We start from the raw sequence: 18,198 nt of genomic DNA, 5'->3' as shown, positions 1-18,198 counted from the left end.
TTCAACCCGTATTTTTTTTTTTTTTTTTTTTTTTTTTTTTTGCCATAGCTGTCTTGTTTTTTTTCTTTTTCTTTTTTTTTTTTTCAAAGCCAGACATGATGTACTGGGTGAAAGGAACTTGGGTGAGCAGGCCTTCAATGATATAGTGGTGAATGTGGGGAGGGAGGGGTTCTGTGGTCCTGAATGAGGTCTGTTCCCTGGGCTGTGAATGTCACAACTGCCTCTTAGTATTTTCTCCTCCTTAGGTGGGATATGATGGCTAGAGGGGGCTGGAGTTGGACATTTTCCCTTCCCTAGGCCAGTTAAGCTTCCATCAAACCCCAGCTGATTCGGCTGTGGTAAAACAATCTTCATGAAGACAGGTCTTGCCAGGAAGAATTGAATTCATTGCCTTCTTTCTAAGTGGTTCCTCCCCATACCCCACAAGAAAGACGAGAGGAATTTTATTGAACATTCACTGTGAAAACCTGCTATAGTTCCAGGGAGTAAGAGCCGTAAAAATGTCCTCCTAATCCCATACCCAATCCATCTGCTGGAGTGTTTAACACTGCCTTGTCCACATTGAGCTTTCAGCAATTCATCAGTTACAGTTCAGGGTTTTTTACTGTGTCTGGATAAGGTCAGCTGGTGGCTAGGATACAAAAGACACCCCACTGAGTTTCTGGGCCTGGGTTTCTGTTCAGATAAGATGTGCTGCTCTGTATTTACCTGTGGGTCTCTCCAGTATATGGGGCCATTGGCGCTGAGACCTTGCTTCTCTGAGCGGTCTAACAGAGTTTTTGATTTTTAAGTTTGTTCATCTTTGTACTTGTTACAACTGAGTGACAACCACAGCAGGATGAGGTTGGAGTGAAACGGGTGAAATAAGCCCATGGGCATTGGGGACTGTAGACGTGTCCTTCTTCCTCTGATCCCCTGGTGAGTCAGTGGAGAGAGTGAAATCACCTTTGCAAAGATTACAGCAGTGAGATAAAGTTAGCATGGCAGACTTCATCTTACCTCTAGCTGGAGGCTGGCTGTCCTCACTCATTCCTGGGCATAGGCCAGGCTAACCATGGGGGAAATTTAGTTTATAGTGTAACTTTGAAGCAAGAATGATAATATCCCCTTACTAAAATAAACTCCCTCTTTGTCAAGGATGGCCTTTGTAAAAGTAATAAAAGACCATAACATTAGGTTATGGGAGGGACCAAAATCCTACTGAAATATAGTCATAGTTTCTATAATCCATTATTGCTCAGGAGTCATGTGGCCTGCAGTCACAAGACTAGTGATTTCTTTAATTGCTCCTATAGATAACATCACTATCATAGATTATGAGATTGGTCTTTTGAGGTATTTCTCAGACTTGCATTCTGGCAACCAGCTGGCCTCATCCAGACCCATGAGTAATGCCTCGTCCAGTCATGTGGCCTCCACTCAGAGGCAGATCAAGCACATAGAGACGATTTCCCCCACCTGCATGATTTCATTCCCATCCGATCACCAGTACCCATTCCTTAGACCTCAAACTTTTTGAAAAACTCCAACCCTAGGCATCAGGGAGGTCAATTTGAATAATAATAAATGAAACTCCGATTTGGCAGCTTTGGACTAATTAAAATCTTTCTTTACTACAAATCACCCTCTTCATAAATTACTTTTGCCTGTGCAGGGGGCAAGATGAACCTTTTTTTTTTTTGGTCTTCTTGTCAGGTGATTATAAGAGTGGATGGGGCCGGGCACGGTGGCTCAAGCCTGTAATCCCAGCACTTTAGGAGGCTGAGATGGGTGGATCACGAGGTCAGGAGATCGAGACCATACTGGCTAACACGGTGAAACCCCGTCTCTACTAAAAAATACAAAAAACTAGCCAGGTGAGGTGGCGGGCACCTATAGTCCCAGCTACTTGGGAGGCTGAGGCAGGAGAATGGTGTAAACCCAGGAGGCAGAGCTTGCAGTGAGCTGAGATCTGGCCACTGCACTCTAGCCTGGGCGACAGAGCGAGACTCCGTCTCAAAAAAAAAAAAAAAAAAAAAAAAGAGTGGATGGAAGAGCCACTCATTTCTTTCTGGTGGCCTGTTCCGTAAGTCAGCCTCTCAGAAGGAAAGAGCCCTGGAATAGGATGCAGTGGAAGCTCATTCTCCTGGTGACCTGAAGACATTGGCTCATAATGGAGCCTGGCAGAAGGGGCAACTCTGGCTAATTTCAGTGTTTGTTTGTTTGTTTGTTTGTTTGATTTGTTTGTTTGTTTTTTGGTCAGCCCACAGTGTGAGCAGAAAAGCAGCAGAACAGTCAGCTTTTGTCTGGGGAAGTCCAAGGCATGGAGAAAGCTGTGCTGGACAGGGCATGCCAGCTAGAATGAAGGTAGGGCAGGGGCAGAAGATGAGGGACACAGAGGAGCAGAGGGAGCCAGAGACACCCATGGCAGTGAGCAGTGGGGGCTACAGTGACCTCAGAGACTCCAGGGACCAGGGGCCCTCAGGGTCACAGTTCAGTACCATGGATCCCTGAAAACCCTCCCATGGCCTAGGAACCCCGGAGTCACATGAGACGGGGTAGCTTGAGGGACAGGGAGTGAGAGGGAAGGAACATGGGTCTCAGCACCCAAGTGACAGGGAAGAGGTGTGGCCAGAAACTTCTAGGATTCTGTATCCAGGATCCAGTCTCTAAAGAGGTTATGAATCATTCATTCCTTTATTCAATCGCTCCTTCCGTCATGTGAGAACTACAGAGTGTGTGTCTCACACTGGGCCTGTGTTAGTGCAGAGTGTGAGTGGGGAGAGAAAGCCAAGTCCTCTCCTTTATTCTTTCATGGGAATGATACTGACTCTGGAAAACACAGGATTTCAGGTACAGTGAGGGGGATTAGGATCTGAGGGAAAGGTCTGGATATTCCTCATACTGGCTCTGAAGGTTGGGACAGGTGATTTCATTCTGAACAAACTAAATAGTTGTCCATTTGCTCTCACTCCTCTGAGGTTTGGATGCCAAAGAAGAAAGGATTTGAGCCGACAGATGACCATAGGGTCCTTAGAACTTAATAGGCCCTCACTTCTCATGGAGGAGAGGATGGAGATGTGATTGCAGAAAGACCTCGCGTGACTCTGATCTGCCCCTCATGTTTGTGTGACCCTGGTTCAGTGACTGTGTCTCCCTGTGGCTCAGTTTCCTCTCAGTCATAGAAGCTAAATGGCAAATGGTCTGTGGCTTGTCATGTTGACTCTGAATGAACTTTAAATTATTCACAGTCACCTGACCTAATGCTTGGCATAGAGGAAGTGTTCACATAAACAGTGTTTATTATTCGCCTCCATGAGAGAGCACCCTTAGACCTGATCCCTGTGGACAAGTTGCTGCCAGGAACATCTTGTCTCTTCTGTTTCTGTCCCTGGGGACACTGAACTTTCCATGGGGTCTCCTAAGCCTCCCAGGGCAATTGGCTGATGGCCTAAGATGCTTGTCCATCTGTTCACTCTGAGTCTCAGGTGAAAGAGAAGGCTCTATCTTTGACCAGGTGAGGCTCTTGGGGCTGAACCCTGCCTGGCAGCAGCTCCAGGAGCCACACCTATCATATGGCTGGTCAATACTTCCTCCCAGTCAGTCCTGCCCAGGAGGCCACAACCCAGCCCTGGCACAGGTTTTCCAGGGTCACCTGGATTTAGGATCTGAGGACAGGGTTCTGGGGCCAGGGCTTCTAGGACTGAGCTTCTCTGTAAGGATCCCAGGGGGCCCCTCGAGCCAGGCCCTGATGTAGTTCTCCAGAGTCTTTTTCAGGGTCATGTTCAGGGGAAGTGCACAGGGTGATGGGCTGAGACTAATGTCCTCCTGCTGAGTTTCCCCCATCAGATTGTCCTGTCTCTGCAGCAAGTGTCTGCAGGGTATGGATGCAGGAAATGAATTCTGATCCATTGAAATTCGTCTACCCTGTGTGTGTCCCGCACCGAATGCCCGAACACTAAAATGGGAAATAATGCAGAGGGGAGCACAGGCACAGCCCAGGCCTAACAATCCTGTGTGTGTGAAGTAGAACTGACCCCCAACACCCAGAGGTCATGAGGAATCACTCATGGTGCACGCGGTGCATTGCTTCTTCAATGGTAAAATCTGTCTTTATGATTTGTAGGGTATAGAATCCTGTGTCATCGCGGGTGACTTTCTGGGTCAGCAGGGATGCATTGGCAAATATTACCTCCCGACTACTGTATGCAGGTCCTGAGCTAGATCTTTGAATGCCTATTGCATATCCTAAAATTCAATAGTCGAGATCCGCACTTCTTCCTTTGTACCAGTTGTAGCCCATCACTTTCAGGGGCAGATTGTGGGCAAGTAGGAAAATCTCCTCCTCCTCTGTGGCATTGAATGGCATGGCTTCTATAGTGACTCTGGCAATGATGGGTGGGTTCCAGAAGGTTAAAAGTGAGGTTAGGATGGGGAGAGAGCATCAGTCAATATTAAAACCTATGTATTGGGGTGGAAAGTTGGGGCCCTTTGTCTTTAGAGGTTCTCTTCACCCATGAGCCTTGGAAAGAGAGAGAATGTGTGTGTGTGTGTGTGTGTGTGTGTGTGTGTGTGTGTGTGTGTGTGTGTCCCCTACTGGGTCAAGGTCAGCAGCATGACCCCCATTCCTTCAACACCTCTGAACTTGGCATTTCCCTGTGTGGAATCCTCTTCCCCAGGGGTCTGCATGGTTCCTTTTCCACTGACCTCAGATCCGGCTCACATCAGGGTGTCCTTGAAACATCCCTTTCTTGATACCTTCACTAGAGACTCTAGGTCTTCCCTTTCTCACTTTTCCCTGCTCAGTTTTCTCCAAGGCTCTTGTCAACACCTGACCTCAGATTCCAGATCTCCTTGCATGTCTTGCTCCCCTCCCTATAACGGCATCAGGTTCATGAGGGCAGGGATTTGTATGATCTTGGTTGTACCCCAGTGCCTGGGACATGCTGCGAACTCTTGTGAATGAGTTTGTGAGCATTCCCAGAGCCCTCCAAGGCCTGTGATTTATTTTCCAGTCTCTGAATTTGGCTGATGACAATGTTTTATGCCCTCATTATGTTTTTATTTGAAGTATTATCTGATATAGTTATTATTATCATTTTTCAAAATGTAGTGGCCAGTGATGATTAACCTGGAATAGAGAACACTTAAGATTTGTTTGCTTCTTACCAATTTCAGTTCAATGTGATTTTCCTGTTTTGATCCTGTCCCCTCTGTTGTCTTCTTTCCTGTTAAGGCAGCAGTAGAAGCTCTAAGTCCCCTTTCCCCAGGAGCCCCATCTTCCCCAGGAGACCCCAGCCAGTCCCTGAACCTTCTCGTTTCCTCTTCAAGGAAGTTCTCTCCTGACCTGTGAACAGGAGCTTCTGCCAGGGGATGTGCCATCTGGAGAAAGGGACTGAAGGGGGCACCATGGTCTGTGCTGCCTGCGTGTTCTCCTCTGTGGAGATGAGTCTGGGATCCAGAATCTTTCCGAGCACGGCTGTCAGCTGTGCTGTGCTTCCTCCTTCTGTGCTGAGCCTCTTCCCGGGGCAGGAGCACTTCTCAGGCTCATGGGCGGGGTCTGTGCCCAGGTCACCTCTCTGTCCCCTCCCCTCTCAGTCCTGCCTCCTTGTCCCTCCTTTCCCTTTATTTTCTGTCTTTGTTTCAGGCCCCTGGGAATTGCTGAGGCCTCTGCCTCCTTCAGCAGTGATTCTCTCACCCAACCTCTACACACACTATGTGCAGACACACACACACACACACACACACACACACACACAAAGACATCCTTTAGGTTTGGCGAGCACAGCCCTGGGCCCTCAGTGTCCTCCCATTTCCATTGCTCCAGGTCAGGGTGCACAGTCGCTCCCCCTGCCCTCTCCCATTCCCATCTGGCTTTTCCCTTCAGAGCAGGAGGCTGGGCTGCACCAGGACCCTGTCACAGTGATGCACCCCCACCTTGCTTTGGGTGAGCTGAGTGCTAGCTGGGGAGAAGGACCCTCCCTCTCTTTCATGATGTTGAGCTTTGCTATAGCTTCCATGGTTAGACATTTGATGACCAAGTTGTCCAAGAGGGTATTTTCCTTCCTGGAGGTGTACAGGATCAATCTCTTATGTCTCCTGTTATGAAAGGCCTGTGCTGATTGGTCAGTGGGGCCTGTGGGCCCAGTGGTCACCAAGGACAGGTCTCAGCCACTCTCTTGGTCCCTGGGTTCTGGTGGCTGAGCTGGAACTGCGGCCCATCTGTTTTCTTCCTGACCATTTTTGGTGTCCTCTATCCTTGGCCCAGCTGACTGTCCTGTGGTCACCTCACCTTCCCCATGGCTGGTGCAAAAGGGAGTGGGGTGATGCCCAGGGTCCCCACAGAACACAGCTCTTCAAGACCCAGGAGAGAGAGACTGGGAAAGAACAGGGACTCAGAGCTGGAGAGGTTTCTACAGACTTACTCTGCAGCCAGGATGGGCTTAGCCCTTCTCGCTATATATCCCTTGGGGTTCCTCTTGAGGGACTGAAGTAGGTCAAGCTCCTCTGTGTAGAAGAAGAACAGGCAGTGGCTGGAGAGCCTGTGTGAAGGGACTCTGCTCATACCTGAGAGGGTGTGTGGGGGTGGGCTATGTTCTGAGAGCAAAGGGAGTTCATATCCCCCACCTCACCTTCCCCATGCACAAAGGACAGCCCTGTCTTCCTTCCTGACTTCATGAGAGACAGCAGGGGGCAGATTGTGGGTGGGTAGATAAACCTCCAACAGGTGGCCACGTCATGGATAGTGCCTGTGCGTGACCTGCAAACACGCTCTGCACCTCCTGGGATGCAGTGGGCAGGTCACAGGAGGCCTGGCTGATTCCTAGGGATGCTGTGGGCACTCAGGCAGTCGCTGTTCTGTGTCAGCACTGGGATCAGCCTGGGATGCCCCAGACAACCGTACAGAGGGAGTGGGGTGGGAATGTAGGGAGCAGTCACAGAAAAAGTTGATGAGGATGGAAAGAGGTCACAAGGGTAAAGTGTCTAATATGGCATCACATGGACCATTGCTGCCCTTGGAGATGCCCTTTTGGCTGGGTCAGCAGCCCCTGGGGAGCCTTGAGGCTGGGATTCTGCCACACTCTGGTGAACATGGAGGGGAATCTGGATGACAGCAACCCCAGGTCAGGCTGCATGTTTTATTCCATGTAAATCTCCACATTTCACAGTAGATTATTCACATACATCACAGATCCATCACATTCCAGCCCCGTGAGCTTCAGTCTCTGTGACTGTAAGTTCACTGTCCTCCCTCTTTCTCAATCAGATGTCCCAAACACAGATTTCTGTCACCTGCGAGTTTGTGTTCATGTGCAGTGGGCTGCAGTGTGTATGCCCTGGGGCAGTGATGTCTGGGGCTGAGCACTGGGCAGAGGTTTGGAAGCAGAAGAAGGAGGTGCAGGATGGGAAGATCAATTACAGGGGAGCAGAGAGGGAGCAGGGATAAGTCATCTTTGTTTCTCACTCCCAGGGGACCAGAATGCAGGACCCTGACCCTAGGGCTCAACACCACACGCTGTTGGTGTCCCTGGATGTCACCCGTGCTCATAATTTCATGTTGCCTTGGCATTCATTTATTAAGGTGTAAGTTTACCTGCCTCATATCAGAGGCAGGGCTTAGTCACCGTGACAGGTGACAATACTGTACCTTGCCAAATGTCTGCAGTTGGTGGCCAGAGATAAAATCTTAGAGGCATCTCTCCTGCTTAGTGTGCTGGGCTCCCCTCTCCCCAGCTGCTTCCTTTAAACTGGTGGTTATGAAATTTGCTCTGAAATTTAAAGTGACCACCTCTCAGTCACAGCGTGGTCACCTGGCCCCAGTGTTTGCTTGCTTTAAACTCACCATTAAAGCTGTCTGCTAGAAACCTCAGATAACACCTTGGACCCACTAAAGCCATTGGCCTACAGGTCCCTACTTTCCTCTCTGCCTGGACTCCTTGACCTCTGTGTCTATTATCTCTAGGTGTGCCATGTGCTCCTCACAGTCTGTAAATAGCAAAAACATTTGTACTTTCACATTGTGGTTGTATCACTGTAGCCTCACCTGCCATCTGGTGCCTGACACTGAGGCTGCCCCATGGGACTCATGCTGGTTGAGCCCCTGCTGGAGCTCTTTTCTTGGGGTCTCGTGCTGCTGGGGACAGGTGCCGTCAGATAATTTGATGGAGAAATAGAAGAGTTGTATTCAAAACAGTGTGTGAGATGATGTTTTCCTGGGCTTCAACTGCTATAACAAACACCTTAGTCTGGGTGACTTAAAATACAGAAATCTATTTCTCACAGTTCTGGAGCCTGGAAAGTCCAAGTTCAAGGTTCCAGCTGATTCAGTCCTGGTGAGGGCTTCCTTGCAGATTCCTGCTCTCTTGCTGTATCTGCACATGATAGGGGCTTGAAGGTGAGTGGAGAGACAGAAAGAGGGAGAGAGAGACCCTTCTCCTGTGTTTTCTTCTATTTATAAGGTCATTAATTTTATCATGAAGCCTCCACTTTTATGACTTAGTCTTACTCTAATTATCTCTGAAATGCCACCTCCAAATTTCAGCACATTAAAGATGAGGGCTTCAATAATTTTGAGGGGGCACATTCTGTCCAGGGCAGGAAAGGTGGGAGCTGCTTCCCCTCCTGTTCCTGAGGCCTGACCTTCCCTGGTGAGATGACTTCACACTCAGTCTCATTCTAGGTTGCAGCCCCACAGAGGCTGGGTTCTCCTCTGCTCTTCTGCCCATTCTTGGGTTTTCCTTCTTGCACCACCTTCTCCCTGTGGACCCACCTGCTCCTGTTCCAGGCAGCTGTCCCTAGCTTGCTGCTCTCTCACCATCTCTGGCCTCATTGGCCTCTGCCACTTTTTTTCTGAGCCCTGAGGCCTGCTCTATGGGAGGAAGGACAGGTGAAGATGGAATGGGTCCTGTCCAGGTTACTGTCCTTTATGGAAGCTTGACAATGAGGGACACTGTTGTGTCACCATGGAGGAGGCCTTAGGAAAAGGCTATTTCTCAGGGGTGCCTGGATTTCAAGGGGGGTGGCACTTTTAACTTAGCTGGACCTGTGAACTACAGGGACCCTGCTCCGTGTCAGCAACCAGCATCTCCAACTTTTGGGTTCTCTCTGTAGCTGATTCTCTTGCCTGATTCCTTAGCCTGTGGTAGGATCCTCCTCACAATGACTGATGGTCACAGCTGCTATATGTGGAGACCTAATGGAGGGTCTCGAATACTCACACAGCATGTCCAGGGAAGAGGCTTCCTGGTGTTGAGAATGGGTGCTCGGTGTCGTAAAGATCAACACTGAGACAAAGGATCTCTCAGCAAGGCTAGTTTACTTTCTGCAGAAAGGGTGCTGCTCATTAGCAGTCATGCCATGAGAGCACACATGAACAAAGGAGACAGGGTCATTTATAACCTGACGCATCCACCCTACCGCTGTGTCTGGTTTCCCTTGGCTGGAATGGGACCTCATAATTTGTACTTGACTCAATTGGCTAGCAACTTATAACTTTCCCAAAGAGGCAAAGGCAGAAGAGAACAAAGGCAGAGAGGAACTAACTTGTGGAATGCTGAGAGGGGCAAAAACATTTTCAAATAGGAAAAGGAATAGGCCATGACCTAATGCTTGTTTGGACTGGTTCAGGCATGTCAGGGCAAATATCTAGGCTAAAATGTGGGAGCTAAGAACATGGAGTATATTGATTTCTTTATTATGACTGGCAAAATTTAAGAATATTAGCACAGATCTTTGAGAAAATGTTGCTTTTAAGAGACGTTACTATTTATTTTCAATTAGACTGGGAGGAAAATACCTTTGAAGAGGACCTCTATTTATTCCATTCTCTACAATTCCCCCCTCTTATATTTTATAATTCCTCTTCAAACTTGTTTAATATGTTCTATCTTAATTGCTCTGTTTGTCCTTTTAAGAGAAGTAAGTTTTTTTAATATGGTGGAGTTAGGAAACAATTTTGTGAGAGTAGCAGGGACAAGTTTTTGTATAAAGCTTTGAAGACATTTTTATTTATAGTTGCCCACCAGGACAACATAGATTTAAATCTTGCAGCTATTTGATTTCATGCTTTAAATTTATCTGGCACTTCTCATGGGACCCCAATAGCGTTTATGTAAACCTGAGGATTAAAGGATTTATAAGGAGTTTCTTTTGGCCTGCAGTGTTTTGTTTTTACTTTTTTTTAGGTTGATAAAATGCCAGGGTGAAAGGGATAGCCAATTGGATTAGAGCATAAATACTCCTCCAATTATCTGGCAGAGTGTCCAGTAAAGGTCCTTTGTGGTACTACCATACATTTGTTCAGGGGTAGCTAACCGCAGACTGATGGGCAAGCTCCTGGAAAGGCTTGAGCTTCTTGCATACTTTTATGCTTCCAAGGAACACCAAATTCTCCACTTGCCATGAGAGGCACGAAGTAAACTTAGCATTTAGAGGTGGAAGCTAGATTGCCTCTGGGGGCTGACCCACAGGGTGTCAAACTTTAGGAAACAGCAGAGAGAGAGAGCTCGGCATGATGGATTATCCCAAGCAGTGGGATTTTGGTAGGATTTAGCCTGTGGTAGAATCTTCCTCACAATGACTGATGGTCACAGCTGTGTGTGACCGTACAGTCCATACCTGGTTGACAAGGAGACCACCAGAGTGGAAAGGTGACAATCTGGGCCTGTGTGCACAAGCATAACAGTCACTCTTATTTAAAGTGTGAATGGAATATTTAATTCATTCCAGGTAGGCATTTGCATTTTGATAACTTGTCTTAATGACTAAGGTTTGTTTTAGATCCTTCATCTTTACAATAGACACCCTAGTTTTATTATTAGGTGTAGGAGTAACTGGGATGGGATCTAAAACTGAGGCTACTGAAGAAGGGGAAGATAGGGGAATAATACATATCTTAAAAATGCCTAGGGGGTGTTTCCCATTTAAGTCAATAACCATACCATAGAAGCAACTAAGGGCAGGTTTAGAGTCAGTTAAGGTGGAGGTGGTGATAGAGAGAAGGAGAGGGTTACACTGATAAGGCTGGCAATTAGAAGGGGCAGTCCCTTTAGTGAAATAGATGAGGGGTTTTAGATCTGCACAAACCTCTTCCGTGGAAGTCCAACCTTGCTCCTGAGTAGTCCAAAGGACATAGTCCCAGCTACTACAAGGTTGCCAGGCTGTAGGAGCAGAAAATTGGTGTCTTGGCTGCAGGTGCTCACAACGGTGAGTGCTAGGAGGAACTATGTCAACTAGAGGGCTGGGGCATAAATACTTGTGTGAAAAGGTTAGCTGTCATTGATCCTTCACATCTTTACAAGGTATGACAGAGCATGCATTAAAGGCAATGGTCTGAGTTGAGTCAGACTTAGTTACATTAATAACAAAAGGGGCTATTAACAGAATCAGGAAAGAAAAGGAAGCAATATAGAAAGGATATGGAAATTAAGCTTTTTTTTTTTTTTTTAACTTTAACTTGGTAAGGCTTGATCCCAGTACAGTAACCCATGATTCTGATGAGGAAGATGGTTTCTTGACTTGAGTATGACATCTTCTCTTGGCTGTGTGGACGGCAGTCTTGGTGGTCAACTGTACAGGGTGAGGGCCTTCCCAGGCGGGCTCAAGTTTCCCTTCTTTTTTTTTTTTTTTTTTTTTTTTGAGACGGAGTCTCGCTCTGTCGCCCAGGCTGGAGTGCGGTGGCGCGATCTCGGCTCACTGCAAGCTCCACCTCCCGGGTTCACGCCATTCTCCCGCCTCAGCCTCCGAGTAGCTGGGACTACAGGCGCCCGCCACCACGCCCGGCTAGTTTTTTGTATTTTTAGTAGAGACGGGGTTTCACCATGTTAGCCAGGATGGTCTCGATCTCCTGACCTCGTGATCCACCCGCCTCGGCCTCCCAAAGTGCTGGGATTACAGGCTTGAGCCACCGCGCCCGGCCGTTTCCCTTCTTTTTACCCTTTGATGAGAATGTGGTCCCTGGGTTAGTAGTGGTGAACTAGAAATTCTAGCGGTGGTGCCTATGCTAAGAGACCTTTGATCTTAAAAGAAGAAAAGGTAAAGGAGAGACCAAGTATATAATTTCTGAGGAACTGATCCTTAGTTTCAAACATAGGAACATTAGCTGAGGAATGTAAATAAGGCAATCCATATAACATTTTATATGGAGACAGGCCTGTATCCTTTTGGGGAGCCATCCTGATCCTTAATAAAGCAATGGGAAGACATTTGGTTCATGGTAAACAAGTTTCTAGAATTAATTTAGTCAGATGATTCTTAAGGGTTTGATTTATTCTTTCTACTCATTCGGAGGATAAGGGATGCCAGGGAATATGATATTCCCATTCTACGTCTAGCACTTGGGCCAGATTTTTAATAATATGTGCAGTAAAATGGGTTTCATTGTTTAAGGCAACATTTTCTATTATTTCAAACTTGGGTATAATATGCTCAATTAATGGTTTTACCATATTATTGGCAGTTGCCTTAGAAAAGGGGATGGCTTCTACCCAATGGGTAAGGTGATTAATTATTACTAGCAGGTGTTTTAGCCAACTAATAGGTGGCGTTTTAGTATAATCGACTTGAACATTTTGGAATGGTCTTAACTCCAGAGTTCTTCCTCTGAGAGGTAATTTCCTTAAAGCATGTTTGTCAGTTTTCTTACAGATGAGGTAGCCATTTGTGATCTGCCTGTCTAGAGTATAAATGCCAATACACCTAAAGACTCTGAGAACTGCGTCACATAGGGCCTGGGGACCCAGTCAGTCCCTTGATGTAAATAGGATAATACTTCCCTCATAAAGGGTTTAGATAGCATCTCTCTTTGATTTGGAAGTATCCAGCTTTCTTCTGAATTTTTTTTTTTTTTTTTTTTTTTTTTTTTTGCTTTGGGATTTCAACTAATTTTTCTTTCTCAGCCAAGGAGAAGATAGGAACAACAATAGGAGAAGGAAAGTGGGGAATTACATGAAAAATGGGCATATCTAAGACTGCAGCCTTTTTTGGCCATCTGATCTGCAAGCTTATTCCTTTGGCTCTCAAAGGAAAAATCATGTTGATGTCCAGGATGGCTGTCTCCTTTGGTAGCTGGAGGTTATTTAAGACATGAACTACTAATGACTTATGAGCAAGTACTTTGCCCCTACTATTTATAAGACCTTTTTCAGCCTAAATCTTCCCAAATGTCTGTGGGCTGCCCTAAAGGCATACTTAGAATCTGTGTAAATAGTTTCTATCTGATCCTTTAAATATTTCAAGGCCCGACTGAGGGCAAATAATTTACAAGCTTGAGCAGAATAGCTATTGGGTAACTATCCTGATTTAATTTCTTCAAGTGTCTCTCTATCTACTACTGCATATTCACTGTGTTATTCCCCATTAAACACCCAGGGGGACTTGTCTATGAATAGGTGTTGCCCCGATCTATAGGGGGTCTCAGCTAAATCTGGCTGGACCTTTGTATGGTAGTCAATTCAGTTGAGGCACAAGTGTTCTGTCTGTAGCAATGGATTTCCCATTAGGAAACCTGCAGGGTTGAGTGAGTTATCTGTTGTTATGGTTAAGTCATTTAAGTCATCCTTTTTTTTTTTTTTTTTTTAACAGAATCGCCTTATATTCTAAAATTCTGGAATCAGTGGGTCATCTTCCTGCCTTTTGGCTCAAAATGGCCTTGACTTCATGAGATGTGCTCACGGTCAAATACCCACCAAAGGTTATTTTTCTGCTTTTTCCTACTAATATGGCTGTGGCTACAATAGATTGAATACACTGGGGCCACCCACTGGCCACAGGATTTAAAATCTTAGACAGAAAAGCTACTGGTTGTCACCAGCCTCCATGTTCTTGAGTGAGCACCCCTAAGGCTACTCCATTACTTACATTAACAAAAAGGTGGAAGGGCTTCTTAAGAGAAGGCAAAGCTAAAACAAGCAGACGTTAGTCTATGCTTCAGTTTATTAATTTGATCTACTTCTTTAGAGGACCATATAAGGGGGTCAGGCCCCTTATTAGCTAACTTTTCATATAATAATTTACTTCTTAATGCATAGGAGTCTATCCGTAATCAGCAGTATATAATTACTCCTAAAAACTTTTTAAGTTCTTGTTTGATCTGGGACAGTGGCAGGGACACAATTCTTTCCACTCGCTCAGGACCAGTTCTTCTTTTGCTGGTGCTAATTGAATGGCTCAAGTATTTGACTTCTGGTTCCACATATTGGAGCTTCTCTTTTGAGACTCGTAACCCTTCAGTGTATGTGATTTAGAAAATAGATGGTGTACTTATTTACTTTCTCTATATCCTCTCCAGATATAAGAATGTTGTCATCCATGTGTTGAAGTAAATGTAGCTGTTTTGGGATAGCAGCCTTCTCTATTACTTTCTCTAAGGCATGACTAAAAGGGTTTGGTGAATCTGCGAATCCTGGAGACAGAACTGTCCGTGTTGTTGCTTCTGCCCACTGTGGGGGTCCTCCCACTCAAAGGCAAACAGATCAGGCTGCTTTCTGCTAAAGGACATGCCCAGAAGGCATCCTTTAAATTTAAGACAGTGAACCACTGATGACTATATGGAATTTTACTTAGAATAGTGTAGGGATGGGCCAGGCGCAGTGGCTTACACCTGTTATCCCAGCACTTTGGGAGGCCAAGGCAGGCAGATCACGAGGTCAAGAGATTGAGACCATCCTGGCCGGCCGGGCGCGGTGGCTCAAGCCTGTAATCCCAGCACTTTGGGAGGCCGAGACGGGCGGATCACGAGGTCAGGAGATCGAGACCATCCTGGCTAACACGGTGAAACCCCGTCTCTACTAAAAATACAAAAAACTAGCCAGGCGAGGTGGCGGGCGCCTGTAGTCCCAGCTACTCGGGAGGCTCAGGCAGGAGAATGGCGTAAACCCAGGAGGCGGAGCTTGCAGTGAGCTGAGATCTGGCCACTGCACTCCAGCCTGGGTGACAGAGCGAGACTCCGCCTCAAAAAAAAAAAAAAAAAAAAGAGACCATCCTGGCCAACTCAGTGAAACCCTGTCTCTACAAAAAATACAAAAATTAGCCGGGCATGGTGGAAGGTGCCTGTAGTCCCAGCTACTCGGGAGGCTGAGGCAAGAGAATCACTGGAACCCAGGAGGCGGATGTTGCAGTGAGCCAAGATGGCACCACTGCACTCCAGCCTGGCGACAAAGCAAGACTCTGTCTCCAAAAAAAAAAAAAAAAAAGTGTAGGGATTTGGCATGATTGCATGAGTAATCTGCACTATTTCATTAACAGCTTTAAGATCTTGCACTAATCGGTATGACCTGTTAGGTTTCTTGACAGGTAAAATGGGAGTATGATAGGGATACAAGCAAGGCTTGAGGAGCCCATCTTTTATAAGTCTTTCTATTACAGGCTTCAACCCTATCAGCCCTTCCAAGAAGGTAGGATACTATTTATTCCTTACAATCTCTCCCTGGAGTCTTCAATTTTATTTGGATTGGGGGAATCTGTAACCTCCTTCAGTTTCCTTCTTTTGACCAGCCACTAGTGGGAATTTTCAGCTTATTTGCTGTAGTTAGCAAATTTAGTGAGGTTAAGAACCCTCTTGGGCTAACCTGTAGACCAATACCTAATTTTAACATTAAATCTCTCCAAAGTAGATTAGTTTCTGCTTTAGGAATTAATAGGAATTGAATGTTAGTTGACCAGGCTTTATATTTTACCTTGGCACCTTCTAAAATCTTTTCTTTAAATCCTTCTCCCTTTACTGCAGAGACTAACAACTCCTCTGAAGAATATGTTAACCCTGTTGGTGGAACACCTAGGGAGGAGTGAGTCGTGCCTGAGTCGACTAAGAAAGTAATTGACTCATGCTTAGGTCCCACCTTTAAGTTTATCAAAGACTCCTGGTGGGACTCGAGGTAGAAAAGAAAGAGCCCCTGACCCCCCTTCCCCCTATTCCTCCTCTTTAAAGGCAGGAATGAGCGGAGGAGCTCCCCCTGTAGTCTGTTGCTTAGGGCATTCTCTCTTAAAGTGGCCTAACTTTCCACAGTTGTAACATCTGTCTTGCCCTCCTTTTCTCCCTATTCCGGAACTTACCTGTCTGTTCTTTTTCTTCTCTCTTATGTTTACACCCTTTACAACACTTGCACTGTGTTCCCTTCAATCTCGATTCTGTCTTCTGCCGTTTTATATCCCCAGCTGCCAGGGTGCCGGCTGAAATTTTGCTCTGGGACTGTTTGCCCTGGTAAATTTTGCCAAAATATTTTTGCCTTTTGCTTTTGCTTTTCTTCGTCTCTCCTGACATATACTTTCTGTGCTTCCTCTAGAAGCTCTTTGATTGACCGTTTTTTCCCCCTTTTCATTTTTTTGTAATTTCTTGGCTATATTAGGCTATTTGTGACAAAATGCAATTTCAGCATCCATTGTCCTAGGGAGCCATCTAGATCGAAATTAGCATACTTAGAAATTAGAAATTGCATGGGGCTTTCGTCTTTCTTTTGTTGTACATCAAAGGCCTTAGTGAGATTTTGAGGTCAGGGTGCTGATTATTTAATCCCTTTAACAATTAATTCTCGTAAATTTGTATATGGTCTTGGTGGGTTTCATTATTATTATCCCACTGTGGGTCTTGAGCGGGAAATTTAGTATTTGCTGCTGGATTATCCTGGCCAGCAGGGTGATCACGTTCCCAAGCTGCCATAGTGGCTCCATGGATGATGTTTCGCTTCTCTTTTGAGAAGAGGATACTTAGGATCCACATTAACTCCGTCCAGGTATACAACTGGGGACCTAAAAACTGGTCGATCTGTTCTGCCACGCCTTTTGGATCACTTAGCAGGGGCTTGAGCTCCCTCTTCAGGCCTCGGACCTCAGAGGCAGTTAAGGGAGCATTTATAAAGCCAATTGTGCCCCCTCCTTGTGGAACTTTGTTTTAGAGGGAAGAGCTGGGAAGTCGGTTCTTTAGGAATGCAAGGAAAAGGAAGATTCTGAATGTCCCTTTTACATTGTTCTATCTCTTTTTGGAGACTTCTTTTTGAGGAAGGATATTTAAATGGACAACGGGGATGATTAAGCCCCTAAGGCAATAATTTCGCGGGGCCAGATGCCTCCGAGTTCAGAGTGATCCCTGGAGTGTGAGTGGGAGGCGTGAGTTCCGCCTGAGGAGGGGGAGGTGGGACTTCCGCCTGAGGAGGGGGAGGTGGGACTTCCGCCTGAGGAGGAGGGGATGCTGGACTTCCTCCCGAGGAGTAGGGGGAGGCAGGACTTCTGCCTGAGGAGGACGAGGAGGCGGGACTTCCGCCTGAGGAGGAGGAGGAGGAGGAGGAGGAGGAGGAGGAGGCGGCGGCGGCGGCGGCGGCGGCGGCACAGCGGGCTGCGGAAGCGCGTTGGGTTTCAGAAACTCGGGACGATAATTTAAAGGATCCCTCTGACTGCCCTCAGGCCTTTTGTTTCTGTCTGTTACCTTCTTTAAGTCATTTAAGGGGTAAAGAAGGGCAGACCCTTGCTGCTAGCATAGGGGATAATCCATTTTTTTCTGGGGACACGGGGCTTTGGTTGTTAACTTACATTATTAAAAGTTGACAAACCCAATCCTCATCTGAACCAAATTTTGGCCAGAAAATGGCAGGTTTTAAGACTGGCTCTTGGATCCAGAGGAAGCAGCAATATTTAATCATCTGTTGTTTTCTCTTATGTTTAGTCTGCTCATCCTCTTTCCAATATTTTAGCATGAGTCCTCAGGGACTATCAGGAGGAATTTGGTCACTCTCCCCTCCCTTGTTGCCTGGTCTACTTCCTGTCCCAGTCCTACTAGCAGCATTTCCCATGTTGAATCCCAAATAGGTCCAATCCCTCATGCTAGGGATGTTTTGCCTATTCCTTTCCTGTGATGGCTGAATCCCCCAGATACGGGGGATGTCTCGTCTCTCCGGCCCTTAAAGGCTTGCTAAAGGTTTAATCTGTCACGCCAGAGGTGTTTCACCGATTCTCTTTCCCAGGGAGGTTAACCTTCCTCCCTTTCCCGTTTGGAGGTTCCTTACACGCCTCCTGTTTGTATCCACACACTGCCTGGACACAGCAACAGGCTGATAATAGAGCACACACATTCAGCCTCCCAAAAGCTGACCACCAAGGAAGTACTTTGCCGCCCTCTTGTGGCTCTTCCCACCTTGGCCCATGCACGGAGTCGCTTGGTTACCATGGTCCCACAAGCCTCTCTCTTTCCCTGCATTGCTGAGAATCCAAGTATATCCCTCGCACCGGGTA

The sequence above is a fragment of the Theropithecus gelada genome, chromosome 19 (genome assembly GCF_003255815.1).
Source record: "Theropithecus gelada isolate Dixy chromosome 19, Tgel_1.0, whole genome shotgun sequence".
NCBI classification, from domain to species: domain Eukaryota; kingdom Metazoa; phylum Chordata; class Mammalia; order Primates; family Cercopithecidae; genus Theropithecus; species Theropithecus gelada.
This window is presented reverse-complemented; position numbering follows the sequence as displayed.